This window comes from Eubalaena glacialis, chromosome 1 (genome assembly GCF_028564815.1).
Source record: "Eubalaena glacialis isolate mEubGla1 chromosome 1, mEubGla1.1.hap2.+ XY, whole genome shotgun sequence".
Classification (NCBI taxonomy): Eukaryota; Metazoa; Chordata; class Mammalia; order Artiodactyla; family Balaenidae; genus Eubalaena; species Eubalaena glacialis.
Window position 1 is genome coordinate 8201835 of NC_083716.1, and position 13288 is coordinate 8215122.

Sequence of the window (13288 nt, forward strand, 5' to 3'; positions counted from 1 at the left end):
AATACTCCCCTCTCTGCGTAATGAAAGGCTGGAGAAGCTGGCTTATTTTAAGGGACCATGAGCTAATGCATATGCATGCGATCACTGATGCACAAGCTTGTGTTATGTCTGCCTTTTCATTTGTTTTCTCTGGACTTGTCTGCATTTAATATACATAACAAAATGCCTTCATTGTAATCTGTTTCTCATTTAAAGAAAAAAAAAAGCTCAACTTAGAAACCCAGTATAGAACCAAAAGCTTTTAACTCAGCCATTCCATTAAAAAATAAAATAAAATAATAAAACAAGGCGCCTGGCTCCCTAAGGAAGGGCTGTCATGACTGTCCTGGCCAGCTCTCTCTGTGCAGCCCTTCCTGCATCCCCCGGGTTGTTATTACTTGTCCCACAGAGCCTTCCTGGCCTGAGCTCTCAAGTGGGTATTTGCTGTGTGGATACAGAAGAAACAAGCTCTCCCTTCAGAGAGAATCCAATGATCTTACCTTTTGTATCAAAGACCCATCTGGAGAACTGTAATCATTCCAGCAGAATTGCTCTCGGGTGATCTCTATGACTGTGTTTGAACCTCCGTGATTATGCGGTTTTATTATCTCTCGTAGGTAAACAAGGATGCTCTCTCTGAGATGTTCGTTGCCAGGGCCTGGGAGCCAAGCGCCCTGTGGTCCTAGGAGAGGACATTGTGGCTGCAGCTGAGATGGGTTCTGCATCTCACTTCAAAGGGATTAAGCTGTACGCTTGACCTTGGTTCTTTCGGCCCTGTTCTTGTTGCTTTGTATTACACCAACCTCGCTGGGTCAGCTCCTAGGCCTGCACTGTCTCCCTCTGGCCAACAGAGAGGCTGGCATCGACCTGCCCGTATTAACCCTTGCCACCCCCGACCCCTGCCAGGGCACTTCTACCAGGTGACCTGCAGGCCCTGGGGTGAGCAGGGGTTGGTGGGCATTGTCCAGGAAAGGTGTGGGCGGAGACGAGAGGTGTGGTGGGGAGGGGAAGGGGACGGTGAACATTTTCGACAATAATCTAACATCTTTATTCTGGTTTCCCAGTGCTGAACTGCCTTTCAGTCTGCCTGCCCCAGGGCCCTCGTCCTGGCCTCAGTTTCCCTCAGCATTTCCCTCTTGGCCCTCCTCCTGACTGAGGCGGAACCATCTGTGACTCCACTTCTGGCTCCTCCAGGGATGGCCCCAACCTCACCTCACATCTCCCAACACGATGGCTGTCCTCAGGGAGCACACAGGACAGTCCCCAGCGCGCCCCGAGGAGCGCAGAGGACTGAGTGAGGGGGACAGAGGCAACCTGGTGGAGGATGGGATGCTGAACTGACCTTTGAAGGGCGAGTGAGAAATACCTGGGTGAGGAAGGGAGGTGGGAGGAGTTCCAGGCAGAAGGAACAGGGTATGGAAAGGTCTAGAGGCACACCGTTGCACAGTCGGGGATTCTAAGTGGTTAGACAGACTGTTCCTGTCACACATGGTGACAGGTGAGGTCACAGAGATTTGGGGGCCCAAAGAGCTTGAAAGCCTCTCTGTGTTACACCCAGGACCACAGGGTACGGACGGGCGGGTTGTGCACTGCACCAGTGCAGGAGCGCCCGAAGCGCTGTAAGGAGGAGAGCAGCCTGGCTGTGAGCGTGGCTGTGGAGAGTGGGCTGGGGAGACAAGCGAGGAAGCAGGAGTAGCAGAGCGAGGGCTCGGTAATCTAGGTGAGGCGTGCTCTTAGGCAGTGCCGGCAGAAAGGAGAGGAAGGCGTGTTGTACGTGGGAGTGGATTCTGCAGTGTCGGAGCCCGACAGCGTCAGCGCGCCGAATAAAGAAAATACCCATCCCTTCAGTGAACAACAGGCCTGTAAAATTAGCTCCCATTTGTCACTGCTTTTGCCCCAGAAACTTTCCAGGATTTGTCTCCTCCACAGTTTTCAATGATGCTTGAAAAAATTGTTTTGCTTATTGCAGATAAAATGCACACTTGGAGACATTTTGTTTAATGTTTTTTGGTTGATGTATAGTTGATGTACATTATATAAATTACAGGTGTACAGTATAGTGACTCACAATTTTTAAAGGTTATATTCCATTTATATTATTATAAAATATTGGCTATATTCCCCGTGTTGTACATAGATCCTTGTAGCTTGGAGGTATTTCTTTGTTTCGATATCTCTTCCATGCTAATATTCAATACCTTTTCTCTTTTATAACTCAAAGAATGTTTTTGATTCCTACCAACCTCTTGCCATCTCAGTTCTGGAGATGCAGGAATACTTGGATGCTTGAGATGGGAAAAAGGCAGCAGAGTTTGGTAGAGTCTGACGCCATAAGTTTCCCGCCTTCCCGCACCCCACAAAGGGCTCAGCCCCCGCCCCCAGCACTCACAGGGATAATTTCCTCACCTCCTTTTTCTCTCCCATGGTTGCCCTGGAAACCATCTGCCATGCTTGGTCATCTACTGACTTGGATGCTCTGCATGACTGAGAGAGAAGGACCTGGAGTTCCTGAAGGCAATTCAAGAGGTACTGGGGAACGGGTGAAGTCGAAGAGAAGATCCAGTGAGATGTGAAGAAAATGAAGGGCTTCTGGCGAAGAAACACAGCTCCATTGGTGGTAGTGACCAAAGAACCAGAATGCCGTTCAGATGGAAATACGGTGGTTGCCCTGGAACTGTCTGTACAAATTCGTGTAAGGGAGTTACTGTAAGAACAAAATTCAAACAAGTAGTGGTTCAGCATAGAGCAGTTCACTTCTTGCTCCCAGATGAGCATGGCGGGTGTGGCTGCACTCCACGTAGTCACTCAGGGACCCAGGCTCCTCTGTCTCTTCTCCATCACTGTCTGCATCAGCCAGGGTGAAGGGAAAGGGCCTGGAGCAAAACATGTGGGAGGTTTTTACAGACCAGTCCTGGAAAAGGCATGCTCACTTCTTTTATTTATTTTTTAACAACTTCATTGAGGTATATTTTGCCCATTTCATTGAATGTATCATTCAGTAATTTTTTTAGTAACTTTAGAACATTTTTACTATCCCCTCCACATTAACCCCACATAAGATCCCTTGTATCCATTTACTGTTCCTACCCAGTAGGCAATCACTAATCTACTTTTCATCTCTATAGATTTGCCTATTGGAACATTTTATGTATATGAAACCATACAAGATTTGCCTATTCTGAACATTTCATGTATGTAAAACCATAAAACCATGTGGTCTCTTGTGCCTTTCACTAAGCATAATGTTTTTAAGGTTCATCCTGACATAATGTTTTTGAGGTTCAGCTTGGTCAGTACTTTGTTTCTTTTTAATGCCAGAAAATATTCTATTGTATGCCTAGACTGAGACGTGTTCACTTCTGCTCTCCTTCCATTGGCTAGAACTCAAGTCACATGATCAAATTACACTGGAAAGGCAGGTGGGATATGTAGTCTATGTGCCCAGAGGAAGGGAGCCTATTGTGGTGAACAGGTAGTAATCTCTGCCCAGGCACTCCTTCCCTGACTCCAATTACCCCATAAAAATTTAGAAACACACAAATGTCGTGCATGAGTGGTACCGTGCTGTGTGTGTGTGTGTGTGTGTGTGTGTGTGTGTGTGTAGAAACTGCAGAGTCCAGGTCCGAGCAACAGAGGGTGTGCTTGGGAGGAGATGGGAGGGGGCACAGACCATAAATTGAGGGCCAGAGGTGACCTTGAGGACATTAACATAATGTCTTCCTGGCCCCCCACCAGAAGCGTGGACTTCTACGGACCTCGGAAGAAGGGTCAGTGCAGAACTTATCCAGTTCCTCAGAGGCAGGGAGATGTATGGATTCCAATGAACAGAATCACTTCAAATGCACTTGAAATAGCTCGTGAGAGGGACCTTGGGGTGGGGTTGCAGTTCCAAATCCATCCCTTCTGTGCTCTCAGATTTTCACATCAGCAGCGTCTTGTCGACTCTGCTTAGCTGTTGATGCAGGCGCATTAGCACAGCTCCCAGTCTGGAGGCATAATTTTTAGAAGAAAATAAGAACTCTCCTTGCATTCTTAGAATAGTTGTCAAGGAGGAAAATGTCTTCCAGAAAAAGCATGGTCTTTGTAGGAGAGGGAAAGAAATTGCACTCCTGGGCCTTTCCTGAACTTGATGCTGCTACCAGAAGTTCGGAGTGAAGAGTTATCAGAGGGGCAGTCCAGGAGTTATTTCAGGACACGTTTTGCACTGGTTCCCTTTGATTCTCAGCAATGTTTTTCACTTAATATTTTAATCATCTGGCAGAAACGGGGAGGCTGATTTCTTCATGGAGGCAGTGAACTTTCCAGGCCAGTGAATTACATCACCTTGAATAATAAGCCCAGCTGCCCACACTGACCTGCGGCTAGCTGGCTTCTCCGGGACAGCTGAATCCCCATACGTGCTCTGCGGAGCCCACTCTCTGGCCTGGGATGTCTGACAATGGCCGAGCATCTTAATGAGGGGAAGCAGTGCTGCAGCTTCTTCCCTTTAGAGGCAGAATGTTGGAGATGCAGCCGAGACTCTGTCTGCTTTCTGGAGGGCAGTGGTGTGGAGGATTTAGAAAATCCTGCAGGTAAGTCTGAGGAGCCACCCTCAGACTTGCTGTGCCCCTCCCAGACATTCCTGTCTCTCTGGGGAGGGTCAAGAGGAAAAGAGAGTCGGGACAGCTTTTGTTGAAATTTTGCAGTCATTCCTTAGAAAGCAACTCAGTTTTCCCATGTCCTGAAAAATGGCAAGGTGGAATGCTGGAATTCCATACCTTGTTCAGGTCCCCTTATTTTAAAGACCCAGAGAGCAGACATGAGTAAGTTTGTGTCAGAGCCAGAAGTAAAACGTGGCAAAATCTAGTGCTTTGAGAGCCTACATCGGACCTTCTGTTTCCATCCTATAGGAGGGAACAGCCAAGGAACCAATATTTAGGTAGAGTCTGCTCCGAACCAGGCGTGTCTCCTATGTTCCCAGGTAATCCCACAACCCACCAGGTGCACACGATTGTTATTCTCCGTTATAAGCTGAGGAAGTTGAATCAAGCATCTCCCTTGAGGTCACACAGCGGGCAAGGGAGAGAGCTGGGATTCGAACCCAGGTCAGCCTCACACCCAAGCTTAGGCTCCTTGTGCAACGTCGTGGATGAAGCGTTCTTGATGTTTTCACCTTTCAGGCCTGGCACATCCTCTCCTGAGCTGTGGAGCCTTGCAGGATGGCCTCAGGTGGGAGTAGCAGCAGGCGACCAAGACCCTGGGTGTCTTGAATTAGAATGCCCCGAAGGACCTGCCCTCGCTTCAGTCCTGAGACAGAAATGCCTTCTCGGGTCATCAGTCGCACAGACTCGTCTGCTCTGTGGGGCAGCAGGGGCTCTGACTCCTCTATCTGGGAAGAGAAGCAGGAAGGTGAAGCCCTGGAGGCCCAAGGCGGGCTGTGCTTGTATGGGCAGGTGGATTCGTGGCGCTGGACAGCCTCTCCAAGGCCTCGGCCTGGACCTCCACCCACCAGGGCTGTCAGCAACGTCTCGGCAACCTGGCTCCAGCCTGTTGGCACGCACAAGGCCCGACCACACTGCCAGCGGGGAGGTTTTTATGATCCCGTTTATTTTTCAGATCTAACCTCATCTCTCTGCACTTCATGGAGCTGAAATACAGCCCTCTGTGAGGCCCAAGGGGGCGTCTGGCCTCCCCGCAGCCTGCCGGCCACCTGAAGATTTGTCCCTTGCTGATCACTCAGCCAGAGCAGCTGGCAGATCCTTCTGAGATGATGCTGGATACGACAGAGTTCCCTGGAGGTATCACATCTTGATAGGATCATTATGGTCGTGGCTGCCGTCATTTGTGACCATACGTTTCTCAACTTGCCGGGAACTTGTCCGTTCAAATGCCTTACCTCGTTGCCCCTGTAAAAAGATCATTTTGTGCAGGTCATGAATCTCAGAAAATAAGAAATGGACAGGTTAAGTTTCTTTAACTCATCATTGAATGAGGAAACCAATAGTATGTTATAACCGGTTCAAAGGAAGATTCAAAGAGCACGCATAAAGGGGCAATTGGGGATGCTGAAACAGATTTAGAGATTGATGCAAAACTGGTTGATATTCACAGGGCGATAGTCAGTGCCATTCCTCTGGACAAAATTCATCAGCACATGTATAGACAAATCATTTGCATTCTCTAAGTTTTCTACAACTTACAGAGCTGTCACCTAGCTCAAAGAAAATGAAAAGTGCAGGCCCCTAGGAATCAAATAACCCAGAAAGGACACCCACAATCGTGTCTGCCCTCAAATCATCCCACATGTGTGCTTGTGAGCGCATCATACCTGCTGACTGCAGGTTTACGTATTTTGGCTCTTTTCTGCCCAAGATAAGTGACAAAACGAGGTCTTCTGGCCCCAGACTCTGGCTTTTGAGCTCTTTCCCTAAGCGCCCCCCAAAGCAGAGGAAGGCGAAGGATGTCTGGGGTCCAGCCTACAGCAGGCATGAGGGTCTTCATTTTAGCTCATGTGAATTTTACATTTTATTCCCTCACTTATCCATCTTGGGTTAAACACAAAAACAGTGTTTTTCAGTTACTCACTGTTACTGGTTCAATTGTGTCATCCAGAAAGATATGTTGAGGTCCTGACCCCCAGTCCCTCAGAAGGTGACATTGTTTGACATGGGGTTGTTGCAGATGTAGTTAGATTTCGATGAGATCATACTGGAGTAGGGTGGACCCTGAATCCAACATGACTGGTGTTCTTATAAGAAGAGGAGCAGAGACATAGAAACATAGACACATGAGGGCAGAACGCCATGTGATGAAGGAGGCAGATTGCAGCGATGCATCTACAAGCCAAGGAAGCCAAGGAACGCCAACAACTACCAGACGCTGGAAGAGGCAGGGAAGGATCCTCCCCTAGACCCTTCAGAGGGAGCATGGCCCCGCCAACACCTCGATTTTGAACTTCCATCCTCCAGAACTGTGAGAAAATGTACGTCTGTGTTTAAGATGCCCAGTTTGTGGTACTTTGTTATGGCAGCCCTAAGAAATGGAGATACTCACTGTGGAGGCAACAGATGCTCCAGGAAGAAGGACCCGGCTCGTCCAGTGGCTCTGAAGGCCCCTACTCGCTGTGTTGGACCCACCAGTGTCGGAATCTCGGTCTAATCCGCGGCTCTGGACAGGCACGCACTGCTGCTCTCCCTGGCCCCACTCCAAACTTCAGTGTTGGCTTTAAATGCTGGAAGCTGAAAGAGAAAAACTGCTGACGTATACAAATGTTTATTAGATGGACCTTGAGGTATCTCCCGAGAGCTTGGAGAAGAGGGAAGTAAGCCTGTTCATTGGGTGCTGTTATTAAAACCAACACAAACAGTGTGTAGATCAGAGATGTGCAAACTTGCTGGAAAGTGATTCCCAGGCTTGGAAACTCCTTCACCAGGTTGAATTCCTGGGAATGTCTGAATACCTCGGGATGAGGGTTTCTCAGTCACGGGATGGGTGTAAGAGGAGGCCTTGGGGCAAGTGTGGGCGGACCCTCCCAGGGCGAGGCCCAGGCTGCAGACTTTCAGTCCTCCCTGCCCTTTGGCTGTTGGGAGCGGCACAACATGAGGTGGGGGCGGGGAGCCAGGGAGGGTGGGATCCCGGCGGTGGAGGTGCAGGAGCTTTGCGGTCCGGACGCTGGGAGGACCCTGGTTCTGGGGATGAGGCACCTCGATGGTGAGGTGGGGCCGTTTAGCATCTGTCCTGAGGCTCTCTTTCTGATTCCACGACCACCACGCCCCGTGCACATGCCCAGCCAGCTCTGCCTGTGGACGGGAAGGGGTGCCGGCTGATCCGTCGGCTCCGGGGGTCTCTCACAGCGTTTCTCACGGAGAGCCGGTCACGTGGCTCCTGGTCCTGAGCCTGGCTTCCGCGGCCGCGCGGATCACGCACACTTAGAGCATTTCTCGTCTCCGGGACAGGAATTCTCACGACAGATTGAGAACGTCTTCCACATTTACCTTCATCTCATTCTCGTGCCTGTTGGCCTGAGTCTGCCTGCCTGCCTGGGCGGGAGGGAAGTCACATCAGACCGGCCCCTCTGCGCCCGTGGCCTCTGCGCGCCCAGACGCTGGTCCCATGCCAGCTTCCGCTGCAGGCGCCGGGCTCCTCGCTTCTAATACACAGTCTCGTTTACATGCCAACAATCCTGCAAATCAGGGTCTATGCCTTGCCCTCCCCCATTATAAAGACAAAGAAATTGAGGCCAGGACAGTTTAATAACTCGCCCAAGGCCACGCACAGGTCAGTGGCCGAGGCAGGATTAAATCCAGGTCTGCCTGACTCCAAAGCCGGGCTCCTCTTGTGTCACCAAGAACCGCCATGTGAGCCAGAAGGTCCAAACCCACCAGGACACCAAGAGGAGAGACTTTTGGAACCCGCCTGCCCTCCGCCCACTGGGCCCTGCTCTGTGCCTCTTTACTGGTTTGGCTTAAACACCTGGGTCTTGTTTCCAACCTCACCCGAGGCAGGCCCAGGTAGAAAACATCACCATGGTAACCCTTGTTTCCCAGGGGCAGCATATGACTTCTGGAAAAAAATGATACCTCGGTTCCCAACACTTAGCGTACTGTGGCTCTGCGGGACAAGTTTAATGGGCACCGCCGCTCGCAGTTGGCTCAGCGGATACGCTTCTCGGCTTTCCATCTCTGATGCGGTATCCAGGATACCAGGAAACATGATGTGTTTGCTCCCAGAGAAGAGGGAGCAGGGGAGTCCGGGGGTGTTGTTCACACTGGCTCCAGGCTGTCTGGTGAGAGGGGCTGGGAGGGCTGGTGCTCCGTCTGGGCTGTGGGGCACCTGTGCTGTGTCCCACCTGCGTGTCACTGCCACTACCTGTCTCACGTTGAAACCTGGCATGACCCCTCTCCCTTTCCACTGACCCCTGGTAGACAGAGCGTATAGGGTGGCCTGGAGCATTTGAAAGCCGGCTGCGGTGGACACTGCTGGCTGGTCACGAGCAGCCATTCCCCTTTCTCGCTTGGTTGCCTCTGCCGTGGTAACCCCCGTTCTCTTCTACCAGGTGCTCACTCTCCCAGGCTCCCTATAGCCCAGGTGGCCAGGAGGCAAGAGCGGTTGCCAATGAGATATTAGGGGGCAGCTTCTGGAGGCTTCTGGGGAAATTGTTCCCTTCCTCGTAAAAGGCACAGACATGAGGAAAGAGCCCCTTTCTGCCTCCTGTCGGGGGTCACTCTTGGAGGATTGCAGCCGTCTCGAGGCCAGGAGAATCACAGGCGCTTACCAAGCATGTGGACATGGTTGAGCTGGAAACCACTTGCTTTGTGACACAATGAAATACCTTTTATGGTCTGAGTCTTTGTTACTAGAAGTGTGATCCCAGATCAGCAGCTTCAGCATCACTTGGGAGCTTGTTAGAAATGCAGACCCTCAGGCCCAGCCCCAGCCCTACTGAACCAGAGGATACATTGAAAAAAGATCTCCAAGTAATTAATGTGACATAAAAGTGTGAGAAACCCTGGGGAGAGAGAGGAGAGGGAGCGGGGTGGAGATGGGGTGGGGAAACCTCTTAAGAACTGGCTTTTTCTGGAGATTTTTCTTGGTATTTTTGTGTTTATGCCTCTCTGAGCTAGGAACAATGAAATCTTAACTCTATTTAAAAGAAAGGCAAAACTTCCTCCCCGCAAGCCTTCTCCCCATCCAGCTGCAGGGGTGGGGACAGTGGGGTTCTAGCAGGCTTACAACAATGGCTGCGGGTAGAGGGGACGTTTGCACTTGGCTTACTGCTCTTCAGGTTAGATCGTCCCTCATCCTCTCTGAAGTCTGGGCTTTAAGTTTAGAAAGATTAAATCTGCAGGTTCAAAACAAAGGAGCCCTGAAAAATAAAAAATGTTGCCTGGGACGTTTTCTTTCAAAAAAGCTTGTTTCCCTTCGCAGACAAGCAGTCAAGATGCTTGGAGAAGAAAACTTGTTGTGAATTTTAGCTTCAAAGGAACAGTCAGGAGGCTTTGTGGAAAGGGTAGCGCTTTCTTAAGGAAGGGCATTTGGTTCTTGGAAGAACACAAAGAGCTCGAATTCCAGTGCAGCTTCTTTCCACAGCACCGGGGTTTGAACGTTTTGCTTTTTTCTTTCTAAAAGGGCTGAGTACCGGAGAAGCATGTTAGCTCATAGGAGTTTGGGGGTGGAGGGACCTCAAAGTTGTAGACCATCAGAAAGATTTCTCTGTATTATAGCAGGAAGGCACCTCAGCCTTCTCCCCCCTCCCTCCATGTGAAAGGGACATCTGAGGCTCTGAGGGGAACCATGGCTTTCCTGAGATCCCTTGGCTGGAAGTGGTGGAGTCAGGTCCAGAACCCAAGTCGAGACTCCCTTCTTTACATGTCATCATCTCCCTCCATCCCCCCACAAGTTATCATGAGAGGAACGTTGGGTTTACCCAACTTCTCCTTACTTTGTCGGGGGTCTCTCACAGCTCAGATCTTTGCCAAATTCTGAGCATTCAGCAATGACCCCTCTCTGGGAGCCCAGAGCCCAGAGAGGGGGCATTGCTGGATGCTCAGAATTTGGCAAAGATCCCAACTTTGCCTCCTTCTAACTGTTGTTGGCCTCTCCGAGATTCAGTTTCCTCACCTGACTGAGATGGAGACAACAAGAGATGTCAGGTTTACAACCTGCCTACCGTCTTCTAGGGAGCAGCCTTGGTTTGCAGAACTTGAGTGCCTGGTCTTCTCCCTGGTGAATGAGCTAAAGCGATTGATCAATACCCATGGAGGAAGAGAGAAGATTAAATGGGCAGGAGGCCGTGGACCCGAGGACCAGAGTGTGGGAGTGTGGGAAGAGAGAGAAAGAGGAGGGAAGAGTGGAGGAAAATGTTGCTGGGTGTGAGACTTGAGGAAAGAGTAGAGAACGTTGGAAAGAAACCTTGAGTGTCCCATGATGTAGTTCCCCTGGGGGCAAGATATTCAGTGAAGACCTTCATTCCTTTTCAAGGCTTATTGGAGGTGTATTTCCATTTTGTTTGGATGTGTCTTGGCATTGAGATGGGGCTCAAAGTGGCCTTGTTTTACTTGGGAGACATGTAAAATATGGGTAATGCCTCTTCTGCTTGCCTGTTGCCCCAAAACAGAACCCCTACCCCAGCCTGATGCACCCACACTGCAGGAAGCCGGCATTCAGCCAAGATGAGCCACAGACACTTCTGGAATCTTCTGATTCCAGCTCAGCTCCTGACCCATCTGCTCCCATAATTACTGACGGATCTTGGTGGGGAGGCAGTAAGGCAAATGGTTCAGACCATGTACTCTGGAGTCAGGCAAGTCTGGCTTAAGTCCTGACCGCCCCTCATTGCCTGTGGCTTTGGAAATTGATTTACCTTCTTGAAGCCATAGTTTCCTCATCTGTAAAATGGGGATGATAATGCTGACCTCACAGGGTTGTATGGGGGATTAAATTAAATAATGGATATAAAGCCCAGTGCCTAATCCCTGGTAAACAATTCAATAATCATAGAGGAAGATGATGATGATGGTAATGAAGAAGAAGACGATGATGATGAAGATGATAGTGACAATGGTGATGATGGTGATAACGAAGGTGATGATGGTGATGGTGATGACAATAATGAAGATGGTGACAATGGTGATGATGATGAAGGTGATGGTGACAATGATGGTGGTGATGATGATAATGAAGATTATGGTGATAATAGTGATGGTGATGATAAAAATGAAGATGGTGACAATGATAATGATGGTGATGATGATAATGAAGATTATGGTGATGATGGTGGTGATGGTAATAGTGATGCTTGTTTCTCTGGATGGATCTTCTTTTAGAGTCCCTCCCTGACCCCATCCCTCACCTTGGCTCTTTTTCCTCCCAACTGTCTTGAGTGGTTCCTGGCCTGGGCTCCTACCTGCTACACCAGCTTATAAGTGTCTGGCCCCAAACTTATTAGCCATGGTGGGAGGAGCAGTTAGGCCATGGGGTGGGGTGAGGGGACCCTTTTAGGTCCCTGCCAGAGCTGTTAAAATCCCCTCTCCCCCATGAGCTCTGTCCCCAGTTTCTGGGCCTCTATGACCAGGGCAAAGTTTGTATCAGCAGCTTCACACCATCGTGGGGGGCGGGGGGGGTTTCAAGCAACAGATGCTGTCGGGACCTGTGCTCTGAGGGCTGCACTGGACTGAGTGGCACCGCCTGGTCTCTGAGGCCCGGCCTGGCTGTCCCCTCCTGGGAGGGCATTGTCTGGGGACCACCCCTCAGGTCCCTGTTCCCAATGGCAGGGCTGCTGCCTCTGCTTGAGCTCCCTTGAAGCTGGAAATGCCACCAGTTCAAAGCTGTATTCATTTAAAATGCAACTCTCCTGGGCTGGGTCACACTTTAAGCCAGACTCCGTCACCCCTTTTGTAAGTTTCCTCAGTTTCCTCTCCACATCACCGCATTAACAGCTCTGGGTTATGAGCATGGCACGCGCTCTGGGCACCAGCTCTCTGGCAGGCCACTTACCCCATCGTTACATGCCGTACACGCCCCTTCCCCTTAGACAGAAGGAGACAGAGGGCATGAAGCGAAGTCATTTGCTAATAAATGCTGGAGCCAGGGCAGAGATGGGAGAATGTGTGCAGAACAGAACAGCCAGGAGCTGCCCAGCTGGCCTGTGCCCGCTTTACAATTTTCCCTCAGGACGGCTTCGGCTGCATCTTCTAACTTCAGGTGGTGAGGAGATCATCTCCCTGTTGCCTGACAGAATGTGAAGGCTGAGTGTTGGAATCAAGGGGAGCTTGAAACAAAGCCCATCTGACACGAAGGCGACAGGATGTATGGTCCCCATCACGGTGTGCAGAGGCAGGGGTAAGAAGAAGGCAGGTGTGGAAGACCAGAAACACCTCTTGAAGAAGCTGGGAGGAGGGGGAAGGGGCCTGCAGCCCTCTTTCCATGCGGGGTGGGGCAGGCATGGAGGAGGCATCCAGCTGGTACATTCCTAGGAGGGGCCTCCCGCAGGAGAATGGAGGACTCTGCCCACTCTTTAGCTTCCCCAAGACAGTCCAAACTAGAAATCAGGCCTGCTCTTGGCCTGTGGTTCATAGGATCTGTTCTTCCACTTGGGATTTGTAGTAGGTGGAATCGTGACACCACACCCCCCCAAATTCGCACCCACCTGGAAGATGTGCATGTGACTTTATTTGGAAATAGGGTCTTTACAGGTGTAATCAAGTCAAGATGAGGTCAAACTCGATTAGTGTAGGCCCTACGTCTAGTGTGACTGTTGTCCTTAGAAGAAGAGGGAAATTGGGATACAGAGCCACAGACACAGAGGGGAGAAGGCCAGGGGGAGACAGAG